This window comes from Rhinopithecus bieti, unplaced genomic scaffold, assembly GCF_001698545.2.
Source record: "Rhinopithecus bieti isolate Rb0 unplaced genomic scaffold, ASM169854v2 scaffold_5191, whole genome shotgun sequence".
Lineage (NCBI taxonomy): Eukaryota > Metazoa > Chordata > Mammalia > Primates > Cercopithecidae > Rhinopithecus > Rhinopithecus bieti.
In genome coordinates, this window is record NW_016804727.1 from 287,834 (window position 1) to 307,190 (window position 19,357).

The window sequence follows — 19,357 nt, forward strand, 5'->3', positions numbered from 1 at the left end:
TGTGGACTGGCCTCTAAACAGAAATGAAGAATTTAGATCATAGAATTGGAGAGATGAATAAGGTTCTCAGCTCTTCAGAATTGGCACCAGAGTCTTATGCTGTAAAACATATGCAGAACCCAGAAAAAAGCAAACTGGCAATGGTAAAGCCTATGGATCATGGAAAGGCCCCATCCTACAAGGGCAGGTGATTGCTCACACCAGTAAACTTGTTACTTGTTTAGAGGGAATGGTTAAAGAGGGAATATATTTCTCTAAAATGAGAAGCCATAGCCCATAAATATTAAGTAGCAAGTTGTGAGCCACTGAAAAGTCAATCTAGAAACATGTTAATTAGAGTAAGAGCCAGAGAAATGGATAAATAGATACCTGGGAAATGAAATTTGGTCTCGGTAGTACTTGATTGATCACACTGTGGATAAAGGGCTGTAAATCATGTGGTGGAAGCTAGAACCTTGTGAGAAGGGAAATGGGGCTACAAATTATGACAATTTATTTTTTTCTTTTCATAAATTAGCAATAATGCAAAGACAGGTCAGGAGTATATTCATTCTTTACATACTAACGTCTTCTTTGGAAGGATAATGTTAGTCTACCTAAGCATTCCTCTTCAGGGCTGGTAAAATAATTCTGTTTAATTTTAGTCTCTATGTGTTTATTTCTACAGTGTTTATCACTGGCAAACCTTCAAAATAATAACCATATTTAGATTAAATACAAAGTTGATTTAAGCTATGATAAAATTATTTAGAAATTACTCTGGGTGCTTGCTAGAGTGAATAGGATGTTGGAAGGAGATAAGCCATTGTCCTTGTCTACACCATCAGTTACAAGGGATTTAGCAACATGTTCTGAAGAGTTATTTTCTTCATGTTCAGTTATTTTGTACTTTTCAGTTTCTCCAAAATAAGAAGGTGGGATTTTAGAACAGGTCATCTGAACCCTGGGACATGTATACATTCAGAGAAGTGTTTTCACATTCATAGAAGATTGTCATTAAAATGCTGTAATCAAAAGCAAGTAGAGCATAGAGCATAAGATTCCGTTTATGGGGAGCTAGAGTTGGGCTAGCCTCTAACGGACTTTTAGTTGCCTGAAATGAGGGACTCAATTAGCCTGGAATGAAAATTTGTTAGCTCCTTAACGAATAATTTTTTTCTCTGTAGCTATAGAGAGTATAATGCCACTGTTGGCTAACACTTGTAGAATGTGAGAAACAGTGCTGTGAAATTATTTCCTAAAATAACATCTCTAACTGTGATGTTCTATAAAGTAAGGGTGTAACTATAAATTGAAGTTACCAATCCAAATGATGGTAGGTAAGAGGGAGGATCTTCGAGCTGAGATAATGTTTGAATTAAAAATGAAAAGTTACAGGCAATTACAGTTATTTTATGATATGTATTTTATTTTCTATTTTTTGAGGGAAAAGCATAGCCCTTTATCAATCCAGAATAAAATAAAACAGTTGTTTCAATTTTGGAAAGTGCTGACTGCTGATATATGAGCAGTTGACAGTTCTTGCTTGCTCTTGGCAAAGAACATTCTGTAACTTGAAATATTCTACTGTTTGCTAGGCCCTAGAAATGTCAACAGTAGTAAAATGAGGATGAGATTTGGTGAGCTTAAGAATGGTTTGGCTAGAAAACCAGAGAAAGTACTCAGGAACACCATCATAGCTGACAGAGTGGTGTATTTCCAGGGTACTAGAATGAGGTAGACATGGCTTGCCTTCTCTGGCGGTCTTCTAATGAAAGATGTGGGGTTTTTCTTACTGAGATGGCTCACATAACATCCTCTTTGGGTTAAGTATATAGTCCTTCTGTCCCTGAGGTTTAATGAATTTCCTTGCAGACCTCAGGGACACATTTTCTCATCTGGAGTAATTTTAATAGAGGATTGCATTTAAATTACCTGTTCTTGGGCCTGCGTTACTTACTGTTTGGACGAACGGAGGCAAGATGGTGCACTTCCGGGTTCTTCTTCACCAACTTTTCCCGCGCGCGCGCAAAAATGCAGCCGGCGCCTGGGACGGTGCAGACCAACTGGGCATGCGCCAGGTGACGTAAATCCGAAGAGACCAAGATTTACCTGGTCGCACCTGCGGAACGCCCCCGGACACGCCCGTGCCCCGCCTATTGCCCTCCCACTCCTAGAAAAGCCGGTCCGGAGGGACGCCACTGGCGGCCTTCCTCAGTCCTCCACTCCTGTGGGGATGTCAGGACTGCCGGAACTCCGTCGGAGAGCCCCACCGGGGGACTCTGTCGGCCTTCTTTGCCGGAGGCTGACAGACCTCTTCCCCACACCTTAGGTGACCAAAATAAACTTGCAGTTTTGCTCCTAGCCTTGCCTAGTCGCTGGTTCTTTTGTGCCCGTTCTGGTGGTCTTAGAAAAACAAATCACTTACTATACCATAGTGTCACCCCCACGTTCTCCCAGAGCCACATCCCCACTTTTCTGAATGCTGAAGGAAGTTCTGCACATCAACAGGAAGAGTAAGGTCAATGGAATCCCAAGCCCAGCCAGGCAGAAATAAAGAAGATACAACAGTCATTCTGGAAAGAGGTAGGATTAAGTTCCCTTCAAGAACTTAAGGGAAAGTTCATCTTAGCGCTTTCTTTTCTAGGTCATGGCAGAGGTCTGCCTTTAATCCACTATCAAAAACAGTTTCTCTTTCTCCTTTCCCAGACTACATATCAGCCACATCCATTAGTGGAGAAAGAGTTGGCCTATCAAATTCTGCTGAGCCTTTGTACTTTTGCCAAAACATTTAATCATCTCTATGGACAGCTGAAAGCCAAATAGAACCAACTATGCAATCACCTTTTTTGTTTTGATTAATTAATTAAAATTGTTAACATTTAACTTGTCAGGCTTTCCTCTGAAATTAATGGGAAATATAAAGACAACTTTTGCTGAAAATAAGACATGATTCTAAAGGTAAATTAAATTTTTTTAAAGAGTGGTTGTGTCTCACAAGCTCAGAGTTTCCATTATAATGGTCCAGCTGCTTGGCAGTAAACCACGTTAGTGCAGCAGTGACACATTTTTAGATTTCACCATCAAAATGCACACAGCAAAACCCAGCAGAAAAGCCCAACTGGAGTAAATGCACAATTCATCAAGATACAAAGTGCCAGAGGAGATCTAAAATGTTTCTTTAGAGGTCTTTCTTCCTGCATTTGCTTATTTCTTTTAATAGAGGTAGAAGAGAAACTGTGATTAACCAGAAGTTCCTATTCAAATATGCTTTCTTCTGATATAGAAAACATTTTTATTTTTACTTTCAGACATATCCAGAACTGAAATGTAATGGTAAATAGGGTAATGATTTGGACAGAAAAATCGAAGATGTTTGATTTTAGTCATTGCAAAGGAAAATGGTTTTCAACTGGAGTCTTAGTTTGGTGGCATTGGAAAACCACAAAGATAAGAAGACTGAATAAAAGACATTTAACTAGATATCTCAAGAACAATGGTCTTGACGAAACAATGAAAACTATGGCTTTTAGATTGGAAAATATTTTGCAAGTCAAACATTTGATAACTTCATTTTAGACACATGTGAGATTTAACATATGATGGTAATATAAAGTTAAATATATAAGTAAGGTGTAATCTGAAATTATCCACTTTCAGTCAGTCTGTGGGTATATATTTGGTAGCCTTCATGTGTCTAACTGGAAAGGACCAGCTCCCAGCACACTTGTCCCCCAGGAGTGACTCACACCCCTAAGCAGGGTGCTGCTCCTCTTTCAGCTTGGGGCATGCTGCCTTGTCCTCTGGTCATTCACCCAGCTATGTAGTCATCCCCTGTGTTTGGTCACATCCCCATGGTGGATCCTCCTGGATATTGTCTTCAGAAGCAGCCCAAAGTATAATCACCTTCAGTTGCTAAAATGGCAAAACCTTAAGGTTTTGCCACAAAACAGTGCTTTATGCCTTCAATCCTTACTGTACCTGAGCTACTCTGTGGGAAGGTGATTGTCTTCCCACACTGAGCATAACTTTGTACCTGGACATGAGCATTACCTCTTGTGCTCTGAGTCTCACCAAGTCTCTTGTGAAAATGTTTTTTTCACTTTCTGCTTGAAAACTACCTCCTCTTAAAGACTCAAAACTTAGCTGGTTCAGGATCAGATGCCACCACAATTTCTTTTCACAGCCCTCCTCTGGTTTCCAGGTAGTAAATTAACTCCTGCAATTAGACTCTGTTGTGTTGCCCCAGCAATAGCACCTCATCCTACACACCTTGAAAGGACTGCATTTCCTTTAGGGCCCGCCAGGACCACTCAGGCTGTGTTGAGAGAACTGTCTCTATCACAAAGGAAGGAGAAGCCTTAAGCTCTGCAGAATTTACACATCTAAAGTTGTTTCCAGACAGACCTCAAAGCTTTCCAGACCATCCCCTTCTCCCTTCACTCCAAACAACTCCTCCCAGGAAGCTCAAGCAGTAGGAAAGAAAAGTACAGCGAGATAAATCAATCCATCATACATTTAAATGAGCATGACAAGGTAATTCTGAAACTTCTGTGTGACAAAGAAGCTCAACACTTGTGAAACTGCTGGAGCACATGTAGTCAATATGGAAGTTGGGAAAACTCATTTTTGTTTCATCCAAGTACTCCTTCTGATTTAAAGTGATTGAAGTGGAAAAAGAGACTAAAACTTCATGTTCTCTAAAATTGATCCAGAGAAGCATAGGACTCAGAGGACAATCTAGATCCAGTTATCCTCCTTCTATACACCTTAGAATTTAGGAAATTTCACAAAATGACTTCATCCATCAAAAGCCTATATTGACTAATAACAAACTTATGGGTTGATGGGATTTCTTTTACTTGTTGATTATTGAATCTGTCAGGAAATGCTAGAAATATGTTGTATTCTTTTTCTTACCTAGAGAGAGAAGTTGTATATGTCATGTATATATCACATTAGTGATAATGTCTTGTCACAACTAAAAGTTGAATGTATGAATAAAAAGACTTAGTACTTTGAGCATTATCTTGGAGGGAGTACCTACTGACTGAAAAAATTTTAAGGGACTCTAGGGAACTTTAAAGTAGAGGTCTTTTTTAAAGTAACACTTTGTATTACTATAGTGTATTTGCTTCCCCACCTCCACCCAAAAGAAAAAAATGGAATGAAAGTGTAAGGAGTCAAAAGTGAGTGGTTTGGGGGAAAGACTAAAATTTTATTTGGGGAAATCAGTTATTTGATCAACTGGAAACTTACCTGCTTAGGACGTGGAACTTCCTGGGGCTAAATTGCCTTTATAGAGGATAAAGGAATTTTCAGACTTTGAAATACTCTTTGCAGATGTGCAGATGTAGTCAGGTTTATTGACTGATCTTTTATTAACAGTTTTAAGAAGTACAATAGATCCATGACACGGTCGACTTTAAAAAACACCATTTAGACAACTCATAAGCAACCCAAAGGGCTGAAAATATGTGTTTTGCTGAGGCACAATTTGATACAAAACCACTGCAAGGATAAATGAAGAAAGGGGTTTCTTAGCTATATGGTTAGACTAGTAGGCATTCACATTGGGTAAAAGAAGGGCACAATTAAATTGTTAGAACCCAGGGGATCAAAGAAGAGACTCCCCTCCTCCATTTCCAGAGCTGATGCTTGAACCCCTGAGGTGAGGGCCCAGCCCCATGGTGTTTGGTTTTTTGAGGGAGAACATAGAGCAGGAGATGTGCAGTGTGGCTGATGCTGATACCTCTGGGGCCCACACTGTGGAGTGCTTGGACCAACCAATGCAGAACAGCTAGCTGCTATTCTGAACTTAGTGCAGCTGGGACTGAGAGCGCTTAGAGAAACTGGAAACTGGAGCTGGCCCTGGAGTTGTCATCTGCAACTAGGCAGATGCTGAGAGAATCTAGAAACCTGCCAATCACCAGCCAATGGCTCACATCGATGAAACCATACTGGAATCCAGCTGGCAAGGAAACCTAGGATATGAAGTTTCCAGAGCCTCAGACTTACCACCCCAGAATGGAATACAGAAGAGAGTGTTAGCACTATGTTCAAGAGACAGTTTGTCAGTAATCCCATACAGAAACCCTACTCATCTTCAGAAATGTTGGCCAACTTGCCCTAAGTCACAGCTGGGAAGCAGAAGGGATGGGATTCTTGGCTAGATATACGGGGATGGAAAAACCTATTCTCTTCCTATTATATCAAGATGCTTTGAAATGAAAAAAAAAAGTTCCATTTTTAATTTATTCTTATTAAAAGAAACACCCATCAGCCACATTAAAAATGCAACATAGCTCTGTGATGGCCTCAATGACTATTACTAGTATATGTACTTTATTGCTGGGATTGAATGGGGAGGAAAATTTTCATGGATGTCATGTAACTTATACTGCTGAAAGAACTATTGTTCACTTGTTTCTTTTTCAAACTTGAAAAAGAAACCCATTTTATGAATGTAAGAGTAATCTATGCTAACTATGAAAATTCAGAACAAAACGAAGAATTTAAAGAAGAAAATAAAATAATCGAGTCCATCAATGAGGGTAACCTCTGTTAACTTTTCTTAGCTAAAATTTCAGTTATAAAATGCTGTAAAATGAAAACAATCACTTTATTTATATTTTAGAAATTTCATCTTTACTGAGGAAATTTTTCTATGGTCATAATTGTAAAGCCAGAAAAAGTGTCATTTTAGATGTGGAAACCAACACATAGAATGTGACAGTATTAGGCTGAGAACACTGGTGTTTGGTCTCCATAGCCACGGTCCTTTAAGCATACTCCAGCTCACTTCACATTTACCTGTCATTGTTTCTTGCAGAAAGGAAGCTTTGTTTTCAAGAAAATGAAAATGGTATTTGTAGGTTGTATTTTTTAAAATAATATCTACTAAATTTTATTTTCCTATTTTCCCCAAGTGATTCAGTTTTTTAAAGACAGAAAATAGAGTTGGTTGGTCATTGTAGACACTAAATCAACTACACAGGACCCTTCAATTTCCGCAGCTTTAGAACAGATGAGGCTTTATGGTATAGTACCACTTTTGAAATATTAGTAGGCACTCAAATATTTACCAAGCTGGGTAAGACTTGCAGTAAACACCTAACAGACTGAAATTACCGTTTGCAAACTGTTTTTCTGTTTGAGTGTATTATTAAGTTAAATGCATTCCTTAAAATCCTGTCAACTAGTAATTAACGTAACTAAAGTTGCAAATGTTCGTGAAATCAGAAATTGCTTTTAGTTGTACTATTGTTCTGGAAGAACAATTTTCAAACATCTGAATTCTTTTTTCATGGTTCATAGTCCTAGTTTATTATGTTGCTTTTTTTCTCTTGTAGGTGGTAAATAGTGATTCAATTTAAAGCTCCAGAATAATTTCATTTGACTCCATGTCCTGCAACCAGGGCACACTGGTACAAGAAGTGGGCTCCCAAGGCCTTGGGCACCTTTGCTCCTGTAGCTTCTCTCACAGGTTGGAGTTGAGTGCTCACAGCCTTTTCAGGTGCAGGCTGCTGGTGGTTCTACTATTCTGCAGTCTGGAGGGCAGTGGCCCCATTCCCACAGCTCTACTAGGCAGTGCCTGGTGGCGACTCTGTGTAAGGTCTCCAACTCCACATTTCCCCTTGGCACTGCTAGTAGAGTCTCTCTACAGGACCTCTTCCCCTGCAGCAGGCTTTTGTCTGGGTACCCAGGCTTTCCTATATATCCTCTTGGAATCTAGATGGAAGCTATCACCTTCTTCACTCTTGCAGTCTGTAGTGCTTGCAGGCTTAACACCACATGGAAATCATCAAAGCTCATGGCTTGAGCCCACTGAAGTGGTGGCCTGACCAGTATCTGGGCCCTTTGAACTGAGGCTGGAGCTAGAGCTGCTGGGATGCAGGAAAGCAGTCTCCTAAGGTGTTGCACAGCAGTGGCACCCTGGGCCTAGTCTCCAAAACTATTCTTTCCTATAGGTGTCCAGACTTCTGAAAAGCTTTTGTGGCCTTCCCCTACCTTGTATTGGATATGAACACTTGGCTCCCTTTTAGTCATGCAAATCTCTCTAGCAAGTGGTTGCTCCCCAGCCCTCTTATATTCCTCTCCTGAAAATGCTTTCCTTCTCTATCACATGGATGAGCTGCAAATTGTCCAAACTTTTACACTTTGCTTCTCTTTTAAATACAAGTTGCAACTATAATTTTATTTCTTTGCTCCTGTATCTGATCATAGGTTGTTAGAAGCAGCCATGCCATATCTTGACCACTTTACTGCTTAGCAATTTCTTCTGCCAGATACCCTAAGTCACTGCTCTTAGGTTTGACACTCCACAAAGCCCCAGGGAATGGACACAATGCTGTCCAGTTCTTTGCTAAAGCTTAACAAGGGTGACCGTTGCTCCAGTTCCCCCAAAATTTCTCATTATCATCTAAGACATCATCAGCCTTCCCTTCACTGTCCGTATCTCTATCTGCATTTTGGTCTCAGCAATTTAACCAGTCTCTAACAAATTCCAAACTTTCCCTCATCTTCCTGTCTTCTTCTGAGACCTCCAAACTCTTCCAACCTCTCCCTATTACCCAGTTCTAAAACTGCTTCCACAACTTTGGTATCTTTATAGCAATGCCTCATTCCTTGGTAAAAGTTTTCAGTGTCAGCCTGTTAGCATTGCTATAAAGGAATACCCGAGGCTGGGTAATTTATAAACAAAAAAGGTTTAATTGGCTCATGGTTCTGCAGACTGTACAAGAAATGTAATGTCAGAATCCACTTCTGGTAATGGCATCAGGAAGCTTCCTCTTGTGGCAGAAGGCAAAGAGGATGCAGTGTATCACATGGCGAGAGAGGAAGTAAGAGGATGAAATGTATTTCTTAAAGAAAAAGACTTGAAAGTTAGAATTACTCCTTGATTCAATGGGCTGCAGGCATGAAAATGACATTCTTTTCCTTGTACATCTCCATCAGAGCTCTTGGATGACTAGGTGCATTGTCAATGTGCAGCAATATTTTGAAAGGAATCTGTTTTTCTGAGCAGTAGGTCTCAACAGTGGGCTTAAGATATTCAGTCTGTAAACAAATGTACTATCATCCAGGCTTTGTGTTTCCACTTACAGAACACAAGCAGAGTAGAATTAGCGTAACTTCTTAAGGGCTCTAGTTTTTTGAAATGGTAAATGAGTATTGGCTTTAACTCAAAGTCACCTAATATCAGCCCCTAAAAAGAGAGTCAGCTTGTCCTTTGATGCTTTGAAGCCAAGCATTGACTTCTCTTTAGACATGAAAGTCCTGGATGACATCTTCTTTCACTATAAAGCTGTTTTGTCTACATTGAACATCTGCTTGGTGTAGCCAGCTTCATCAACTCCCTTAGCCAGGTCTTCTAGTTTACTTGCTGTAGCTTCTACATCAGCACTTGCTGCTTCACCATGCACTTTTATATTATGGGGACAGCTTCTTTACTTGAACCCCAATTAATGAAACTTTACTAACTTTAGAGTTTTCTTCTGTAGCTTTTCATCTCTTTCAGCCTTCATAAAATTGAAGAGAATTAGGGTCTTGCTCTGGATGAGGATTTGGCTTAAGGGAATGTTGTGACTGATTTGATCATCTGTCCAAATCACTCAAACTTTCCCCATATCAGCAATAAAGTTATTTTACTTTCTTATCATTTGTGTGTTTATTAGATTAACATTTTTAATTTCCTTGTAGAACTTTTCCTTTGCATTCACAATTTGGCTGCTTAGTACAAAAGGCCTAGCTCTTGGCCTGTCTCTGCTGTTGACATGCCTTCCTCACTGAGCTTAATAATCTGTAACTTTTGATTTAAGGTGACAGACCTGGGACTCTTCCTTTCAACTGAATACTTAGAGGATTATTAATTGGCCTAATTTCAACATTTTTGTATCTCAGGGAATAGAATGGCCCAAAGAGAGGGAGAGAGTTGGGGGAATGGCTGGTTTGTGGAGCAGTCAGAACACACATTTATCCATTAAATTTGTTGTCTTATATGGGTGCAGTTTGTGGCACCCCAGGACAGCTAAAATAGTAACATCAAAGATCACTGATCACAGTTCACCATAATAAATATAATAATAATGGAAATGTTTAATATGAGAATTACCAAACTGTGACAGAGTCATGAAGTGAGCACATGTTACTGGAAAAATGTATAGACTTGCTTGATGCAGGGTTAACACAAACCCTCAATTTGTAAAAAATGCAAATCTGTGAAGCACAATAAAGCAAAATGCAATAAAAGGAGGTATGCCTATATTGTATGTGCTTTACTTTACTCTGTATTTTACACATTTTAGCTAATTTAATCCCATGACGTGTTATTCTATTATTCCAGTTTTACAGATGAGAAACCAAGGTACATGGAGGTTAAGTAAGTTGCCCAAGTTCTCTTAGCATGTTAGAATCTGGAACTGAGTTGCTTAAGCACTATGCTTTATACTGTCTCTCCCAAAATGAAGCAGATTTTTAAAAAATGATCAGGAAAATATATCACAGTATTGTGTGCAGAAACTGGAAGGGAATTTAGCTCTAGGGGAAGAACACTTTAAAAATTAAAAAAAGACTGAAAACAGAGAAATTGTAACTATGGAGTTCAAAGCAATCATTCTGAGGAAGGAGAAAGTCATCTAAAGAAGCCAGGGTGCCTGAGTGAAGTATATTCTGCTCACCCCACTGTAAATAGTACAAAAGACAAGAAGAGCGGTGCATAACGAGAATCACACACCAAAGAGTGGCAGAGACCTTCCAGGAGGTTAACGTGTAGCATGGCCTGCAATATAAGGTGACTTAGGACAACTCTAAGGGTTTTTACATATGTGTTCTAAGAGGGAAGAAGGATGAAAACATGTTACTGCTTGAAGCATATAGAATAATATTTATTAGGTTTAAAGGAAAAAAGAGAAGTTATTTATAATTAGAAAGAAAAGAACAAACACAGTTAATATAAATGAGAGCCAGATATCAATGATACCTCATTGGGTAAAGAAACAACTAGAAATTTTACGTGAATTCAAGCCTTTTTTGTGGTTATAAAGGAACTAGAAGTGAGAATTAGAAAAAATTTCTGCACAGTTATATGAGTGGAGAAGTGTCTGAAATCTGGAATTAAGTGAATAACATTCTAATTTGAGAGGAATTGGCTCTCACAATTATCCGGTGAGCTTACCATGGAATATTTGCCAGACTTCAAAAATGGAATATTAAAAAATAGGTTATGAGTACTTAGAAAAATAAAAGATCATCACTAAAAGCCATTATAGTTTCAAGTGAGGACAAGAATATCAAAATATTTCCACTTTTCATTTTGAGGGTGTTGTTGGTATTTTATTCTTAGCAAAGAATTTTACAAAATTTCATATTACCTTTGTGGTCAAACTGGAAAAGCATGAAAAAAAAATGATAAAAGGTAGTGCATCGTGGCTTGAATACATCTGTTCAAAGAGGTCTGATTCCTGGAGTTGCCTTGTGCTGGGCCCAAGAGCTCTGCCCTTGGTTCTATCCCCCTCACATTTGTATCCACTTGGATGATGACCTATAAGAAATACTTTATCACGTGAGTAGCAAAATGGGACATGCTGGATATTCTGAATGACAGAATATGGAACCAAAACATTCCAGACAGGCTGCAACAAAGCCAAAAGTAATAAAATAATATTTAGAAGAAAATTTCTCAAAATCTTGAATTTACATTTATTTACATTTCAAACAACCCATCATATGCATGTTGATGGGGATAGACTTTAATAGCACTGAATGAACAAGAGTTTCAGTTGACAACATGCCCAAAATGAATTAACATTCTGTATATGATTTGGCTATTGTCAGTCAATGCAGCTGCAGACAGCATTAATGGAAGGGAGATAGATAGGTTTCTGTATTCTCCCTGGTCAGAGGGGCAGAACACGAGACAATGACTGTAGACTCTGTGAAGTGCAATATTAGATCTAGGAAGATCTCTGATGATCAAAGCTATCTTCAGAAGGAAACAAAATTCATATCACTGGAAATTCTTAGGAAGTAGCTAAGAATGCTGTAGAATACAGACCTGTGGATAATAAATATCCATAACCTTCCTAGTGGAAGATGGTACTAGGTGATGTCTAAGCTTCCTACTAGCTTCAAAACTGAAGCTTCTCAGTCGTGTTATCCCCTGCAGCTACATGTTCTGAGACCCCTGCTGCCAGGCCCATGTGCGGACTCCCACACAGATTTACTGGATCCTAGGTAAGCATTATGTTCCTGGACTTCAGGCTCACAAAAGACTGCTGACACCACCTGCCAAATCACCACTCCTCACTTCCCTGCCACTCCACTGTGGACCTCCTAAATCATGGCAGAGATAATTTCGTGTCTTTCTTCTGCATGATCAGTGTATGTTTTTACTAAAAAAATTTTTTTGCCTTCCTATACTATCTTGCCAGGTGGACGATTCTACTGTGATACTGTCATTGCTAAATCTTCCTGTTTCAAATGCCACAATTATATCATTTATACATTGTCCCTGAAGCTTCAAGAGTAACAGCTCATAGCACCACCTGGTCAATCCCTGCCACCCTATCCTGGCACAAAGTCTTCTATGCCACCATTAGTTTAATCAAATCATAATCTCTTCCCAAAGTTCATATTCTCCTGAAGATGAAATCTAAGAGCCGAAAGAGGAAAAAAAATAGCCAAAGGAAAAGAGGATATTTGACCGCTTACAAGAAAAGACCAAGTTTATTTTAGCTAAAAACTAAACCAAACAAAAAAACATCAGAATGGTTTAACTATCTTCACAAAAGCCAAGTTCCTATCATCATGGTTAAATTCCAGCCAAACAAGATTTCAAATTGCCAATATATTGAAAACTCCACTAATACGCTGAAAGTGATCAAGTGGCTCATCTCTCCAAGATGGTTTAAAAAGTATTTGAACCAGCTTCCAACAAGTGAGCTTTTAAAGACAAAGTACTTACAAGTTATCAAGCACTGACAAATCTCAGTCCCTGGATGTACACTAATTACAATCTCACTTAGAATTTTATTATTGACACACACTTAACTCTCAGGGACAAAACCGCAATTAGTTTGCTTGCAGCAAGCCTTGTCTCAAAGATTAATGACTCAGCAGTGGTAACTGATGGACCTCAGCTCAAATAGATTTTAAAATAACCATCCCATTATCTAAAGAAATAAATGCCAGGCAGATTTGTTTAGTCAGTGATGTTAGGGCAGGAGGAAGTGTGTGTGTGTGTGTGTGTACATATGAGCTGGTGAGCTTGGAGATGAAAATATTAGGTTTTTGTATTTATAAATATACAAACTACAAAGAATTCTTCTAAAAGAAATGAGAGTACTCTCCCAATAATCTTATTAATAAGATATTGATCAATGGCAGGGTTATTTCCCTATTAATGCCTCTGTTGGTTTTCTGTGTATTTCTGTTTTCTTTGCATCTCACTAGCATCCAAGTGTCATTTTCGCTCCTTCAACCCTCAAACAAGCTGTAAAGGAGTCTAAGAAACTGCTGATCTAAGCATGAACTAAAACATGCCCACTTGCAGATCACTTCCTGTGTGGGTAAAGCAATGGAGTAGAAGGGACTCAATGCTGGGCTGCCCTAAGAGTGGATGTTTCTAATACCTGTGCTCCCTACCTTTTAGCAACTCCAAACTTAAGGCCCCTGAACATAGGATGGGAGAGCTGTATACATACCTTGTACGGGGAGAAGGATAAAGGGAAAACTTTCCCCACAATTGAAGTAGAAGTGAACATAACAGTTGGAATTTCCTTAGGAGCTTGTGTGGTAGCACAAACTGCCACTGGCACATGAATTTCTTAGCAGTCAGAGGAGTGTCTCTTAGGTGGTTTATCAAAAGAATGCATGAAGGAAGAGGCTTTAAAGCATTCACCTGTACATGGAATAACCATTGATTCTTATTTCCCCAAAGCAGGTCACATTACTCACTACTAGCAATATGACGCTATGAAATCTGCAGGCACTAAAAATTGAAGGAGTCCCACTTAGGACCAGCATACGTTCTGAGTATGCTAACTAACCCTTTGGGAAGGAGTGAAATACACAGCCATGGAATTGATACTGGGATGCAATCTGGCAGACTAGTGACCTGAAGAAATGTGATAAGGTCCATCAGTGGCCATACCTGGATCACATGGCTGCTAGAAGCAGTGACGGAAAGAGTGCTGGATTCAAGATCTGGTTCTACCCCTTGCACTGTGGTTTTGGGAAAATTGCCTAATACTCTTGAGCCCCAGTCACCTCCTCCACAAAACAAGGTTGATAATAATGACTACCATTCACTGAACTATATACAAAACACTGTTCTGAGAATTTTTTCTTTCTTTTATTCTTACAATAGCCCTAAGAAGTAGACACTATTATTATTCCCATCTTGGAGAAAAGGAAATGGCACAGAAAGGTAACTGGAGACTAGGCAAGGAAAGAAATGAACTCAATAGAGCCCCAACCATTAACTCATGTCAGGCTCGTGGTAAGTCTGACATGGAAACAAACAGGAGAGGAATGTTACATTAACTCTATCCAGAATGAGACATGTATTTCCTAAATTAATCAAACAAAAATTATTTGCTTCAGATGACTTCTAGGGTAATAGATAAATGCACAGGCTATGGAATCATGGTAGATTGTTGGCTGAGTCAAACCCACCTCCTTCACTTACTGAGTTACACAGAAATTAAATGGATTATATAATTTCCTCATTTGTAGAGAGTAGGAGTAATAATAATGCTAGCTGCCATACGGATTTGTTAGAATTAAATGTATAAAGGTAAATCATTTAAGGCATGCTTGGTGAATGTTATACACTAAGTTTATTGTGACTAATTGTTTAGTGCTGGCTCGAGTGTTGTGGGAGATACATAAATGTGGCGGATAGCCCCTTGCACAGGAGACAAGCCAAGGTAATATATCCAAGATAACATAGCATGAAGAGCTTGGAAAGTGGTGTAAATGGTAGGCTGGGGAATAGATGCTACTGGCAGGAAGCCGTCACTGAGAGGATTCCTGGGTGAATGTGGATATAGAAACAGAGGCCATTAAAGAGGTAGTGACAGCAAAGGACTACTGGGAGGAGCCAGCAGATGGCATCCATACAGAGGAGACAGGTCATGGGAGGAGGCTTGCTTTGTAGGTTGTCTGCAAGACAAAAGTAAGTTGGACACATATTCTTTTGAGAAAGGATAGATCTTTGAAAGTTCTCAGAAAGTGTAGTTCTTAGAATTTGCTTTATAAGGAACATACAAAAAAAAAATGTTGTGCCTTGTGCCTGATTTTAAGTCACTTTTCCAACCATCCCCTCCCCCAGTAATTCTGACTGATGAATTCAATCATCCTGATGTATTCTATTAGGAAAAGAATTATAATAGCCCTTTTTTGTGTTGAGCTTTGTGGAAATTTCAGAATAACTTCAGCTTAATAACTCCATTTTTTCATTTTAAAAGCTAAAAGAGATGTTCTTGAACACCACCTTTACAGAGTCCAGCTGTGGCTTTGTAATAGAAACAGGTGCCTCTACAAATCCTTCTGTATTTGCAAATACAAAGTTGCACATTAACCAATTCTGTCAGATGTTTTAGCACTTCTTAGATTTGGGGGACTCTCAGCAAAGTGAAATTTTACAAGCTGATTCACATACAATAACCATCTGGATGGCTAGTTTCTCTGTCCACCTGATTCAATTAACTGCTAAGAAAATCAAAGACCAAATCACTGTAAGATATATTACATTATTCTTATAGTTCCAGCTGTCTCACTGCTCATGACTCATGCACCAATTAAAAATCTCCTGGGAGAATCTTTGTTAATCAACTCAAGTCAGTGTGAAGGACATGCAACATGCTTGCTGGCCTGTTCAAACACCAGTCACTTAGAGGCTCTAACAGGAAAGGTAATAATGTTCTGTGTCTAAGATTTACCTTGAAGAATAGTGACAATTATTAAGTGGATAAAAGATAAATAATTTTCTAAAAAACTAAAACAAGGCCTTCTCCTCAGTCTGTTTGGAATAGCTATACAGTAGTTTTTTTTTAATTAGGGGAAAGTTACAGGTGAACTTCTCTGGATCGCTTTCATTCTCTCGCTCTGTGTGTGTGTGTGTGTATATACAAGTAAGTGCAAGGCAATGGTTCCCAAACTTTAGTGTGCATCATTGCTTGTTGAAATGCCCATCAGTGAGCTTCCTCCCAAGTTTCTGATTCTGCATGTCTAGGGGCAGGGTAGGGGGACCCGAGAATCTGCCTGTCTGACAAGTTCCCAGGTAATAAATGCTGAAGCTACTGGGAACCACATTTTTAGAACCAGGGGTCTGGGGCAGTCTAATACAACAAGACAAGTTTCAACTTACACAGCATGCAAATGTTAAAAAACAAAAACAAGGAATTGAGGTAAGTTTTGCTTCTTTATAAACCACTAATATTTTAGCTTCAAATGCCAATGCACATCTCTCTTCAACAATTACTTAGTAATTAGTCTTCTTTCAACAATCTTGAAAAATCAGTATTACATGTTTGATCCAGGACAGACAGCTTTCGAGTGTAAGGAGTATATATGTGCCAGTGCTGCCCCAAAGGAACTCACTAACTCTTTAGTTCAGTTTAGGCAAAAATTCTAGTTCAAAGGGCCTGAGCAGAGGATTTCATCCATCTTAGCTGAGATTCTGTGCCAGATGCTGTCGAGGAAGCACAGCAGAACCCACAGATGAAGTTCTGGGTCTCTCTTCTCTACAGACTCCCTTCTTCCCCTCAAGTAATGGGCCAGCAGGAGTGATTAGTTCATTTGGATGCAGTTTAAAATTATAATTCAAGTGCCTGTAGGTACAGCCTGGCCCACACTGTCCACTTTTCAAAATGCTAGTCATTCATTATTGAATAACATTTGCTGCTTTACTTGCGTGTTTCCTGCTTGAAGACGTCTACGTTTGCAGCTCCTCCTCCGCCTCTTGTGCCTCTTTCCGCCTCCCTTTTATAGGCCAAACACGCTGCCCTTTCTGATCCTCAAACATGCTCTTCCCTCAGCCTCCTCATTCGACTCCTACTCATCCTGTTTCCACTTGAATGTCTTCCTCATGAGAATCTTTCCTGAACACTAACCCCCAGCATTTTCCTTTGGAATACTCACCAATATGTAATGAAATGTTTGTCTTACATCTATTTATCCTGCTAGATTTTAGCTCCTTGAGGGCACATGTCATTCGTCCTATCTATTAGAGCATTCTTAATGCCCAGCCAGTGTCATGGAGGAAGACACTCTGGGACAACATGGTCCTGAAACTCACTCAGTCGCCCAGATGACAAGCTGCACCAGAGTGCATCTTCCGGCAAGAGTGACGGCTTCCCAGTTAAAGGAGTTACAATGTCCAGTTAAAGGAGTTACAAATGTCCACCCAGTAGGTCCCTAGGTGGCAAGATGTTCTCATATTTGCTCCAGAAGACTGTCCCTCCAGCACAGTACCCTGGTCCTGTCTCATCTCATGGAAACAATGGCAAGGGGATGGGGAGAAGTGCCTTTTTAAAATTTTTTACTGTCCTATGCTTGCAAGTTTTCTGCCTCCTAAATAAATCTTGGTTTTACATTATATTCTGATGACTCCCACATTTACATCTACAGCTCTGACCTCTTCTCTGAACTCCAGACTTGCATGCAGCTACCCTCTCCTACACCTCCAACAATTTATCACCAAGTATCTCAAACTTCTCTGTCCAAAACTGTTTTCCTGATCTTGTTCACAAACCCAGTCTTCCCCCAAAGACGTCTACTTCCTCCAGAAAGTCTTTAAGCACACTTTTCTCAAATATCAATCATTTTGTTTCTACCTTCAAAATATGTCCAGCGTCTGACCATCCCTCACCATATCCCGCAATGCTACTGCAATCCTAGCCTCCCATGGTTTACCAAATTAGCTTCCTACCTTGTTTCCTTGCTTTGCTTTTTGTCCCTCTCTAGCCCTTTCTCAAATATACAGAGTGGTTTTGGTAAACCCTAAGTCACAAATCAGGTCATCACTTGGTTCACAGCCCTTCAAATGCTTCCATCTGAAGGTGAAATCCAAAGTTCTTCCCTGTATGTGTCCCCTCCTGCCACATTCTCTCTGCTCTTTCTTTCTTCTGCTTACTATGCCATCCACACTGCCCTCCTTACTGTTCTCTGAACAGCAGCCTCCACCCTGGGGCCTTTGCACTTGTCATTCCCTCAGCCTGCAACACTCGCTCAGACATCTACATGGCAAGCCTCTTCCCTTCCTCCCAAGGCAGGTCTTCTGCCACCATCCTTGTTAAAGTTGTACTATCATCGTGACCACCACAACTCCCTATCGGTTTTTCTCCACAGCATCTCTCCTTGGGAAGGATAAGTTTCACAGAAAGGATAGCATTTTGCTTGGGTGCTTAAATGTGGGATTGTGATTAGGAAAGCAGGGATAAGAGAAGTAAGGTAAGGCAGATAGCAGGAAGCCAGCAAAAATAGTCTCCCAGTGGTTACCTGATGGTGTCACTACACTTTAGCATAGGCTCTAGTACTGAGCGGTGTCAAAATGGAAACCCTGACTACAAAGTCTTTTCTTTTTGGGTGAAGATTAGCATGCTTGTTATTTGGTGTAGCTGGATTAAAATGCCCACATTGTGGAAATGCCTTTTCTTTAAAGCAGAAATCCTTTTGGGACCTAGGATTGGGAAGGAACAGAGTAAAACAAAAACTACTGATGAAGAAAATCCCTTCCCTGGATGGAAAGGCTCAGCTCGGTGAGAAAAACTACCTACAGGGCAAATTTGGAAATCCTCAGCAGGGCCAAGTCTTCTCAGTCTTGGGATCAAAAGTGATGTCTAAATTAACTTATAAAATGATTCTTTATCAAAACAGACCAAAAGAGTTCTATATTAATCGTATCAATAAATGACTAAAATTCCAGAGGGATACTTCTAAGTGAAGGAGAATATTTAGCTGTGGTTTTGTTTTCATATTGGAAAAAAATGATCTAGGTATACTTAGCAATATTCAAAAAGGATATGTCAATCAAGAAAAGCATATCAAAGCAAATGGATTATTTTTCTCCATTCATTTTGAAACAGCTAACAGTTCTCTTGTATAAATCTGACACAGTTTTGTCCTTGTGAGAGCTGTGCTGCTTAAACTTTTTCATGGCCTTTACAAATCTGTGGATGATAGGAATTGAGCAAATATTTTCCACAATAAGAAAAAATCTGCAGAAAGCTGCACCAGACTTAACATTTACAAAGATTACACCAGAGTATTAATAATACTCTTGTCATTAATCATTGTCAGAAGCCAAGTATCATTTTGTTAACCACTTATCTGAATCAAAATTATTCCAAAAGAGAAATATATATATATATAT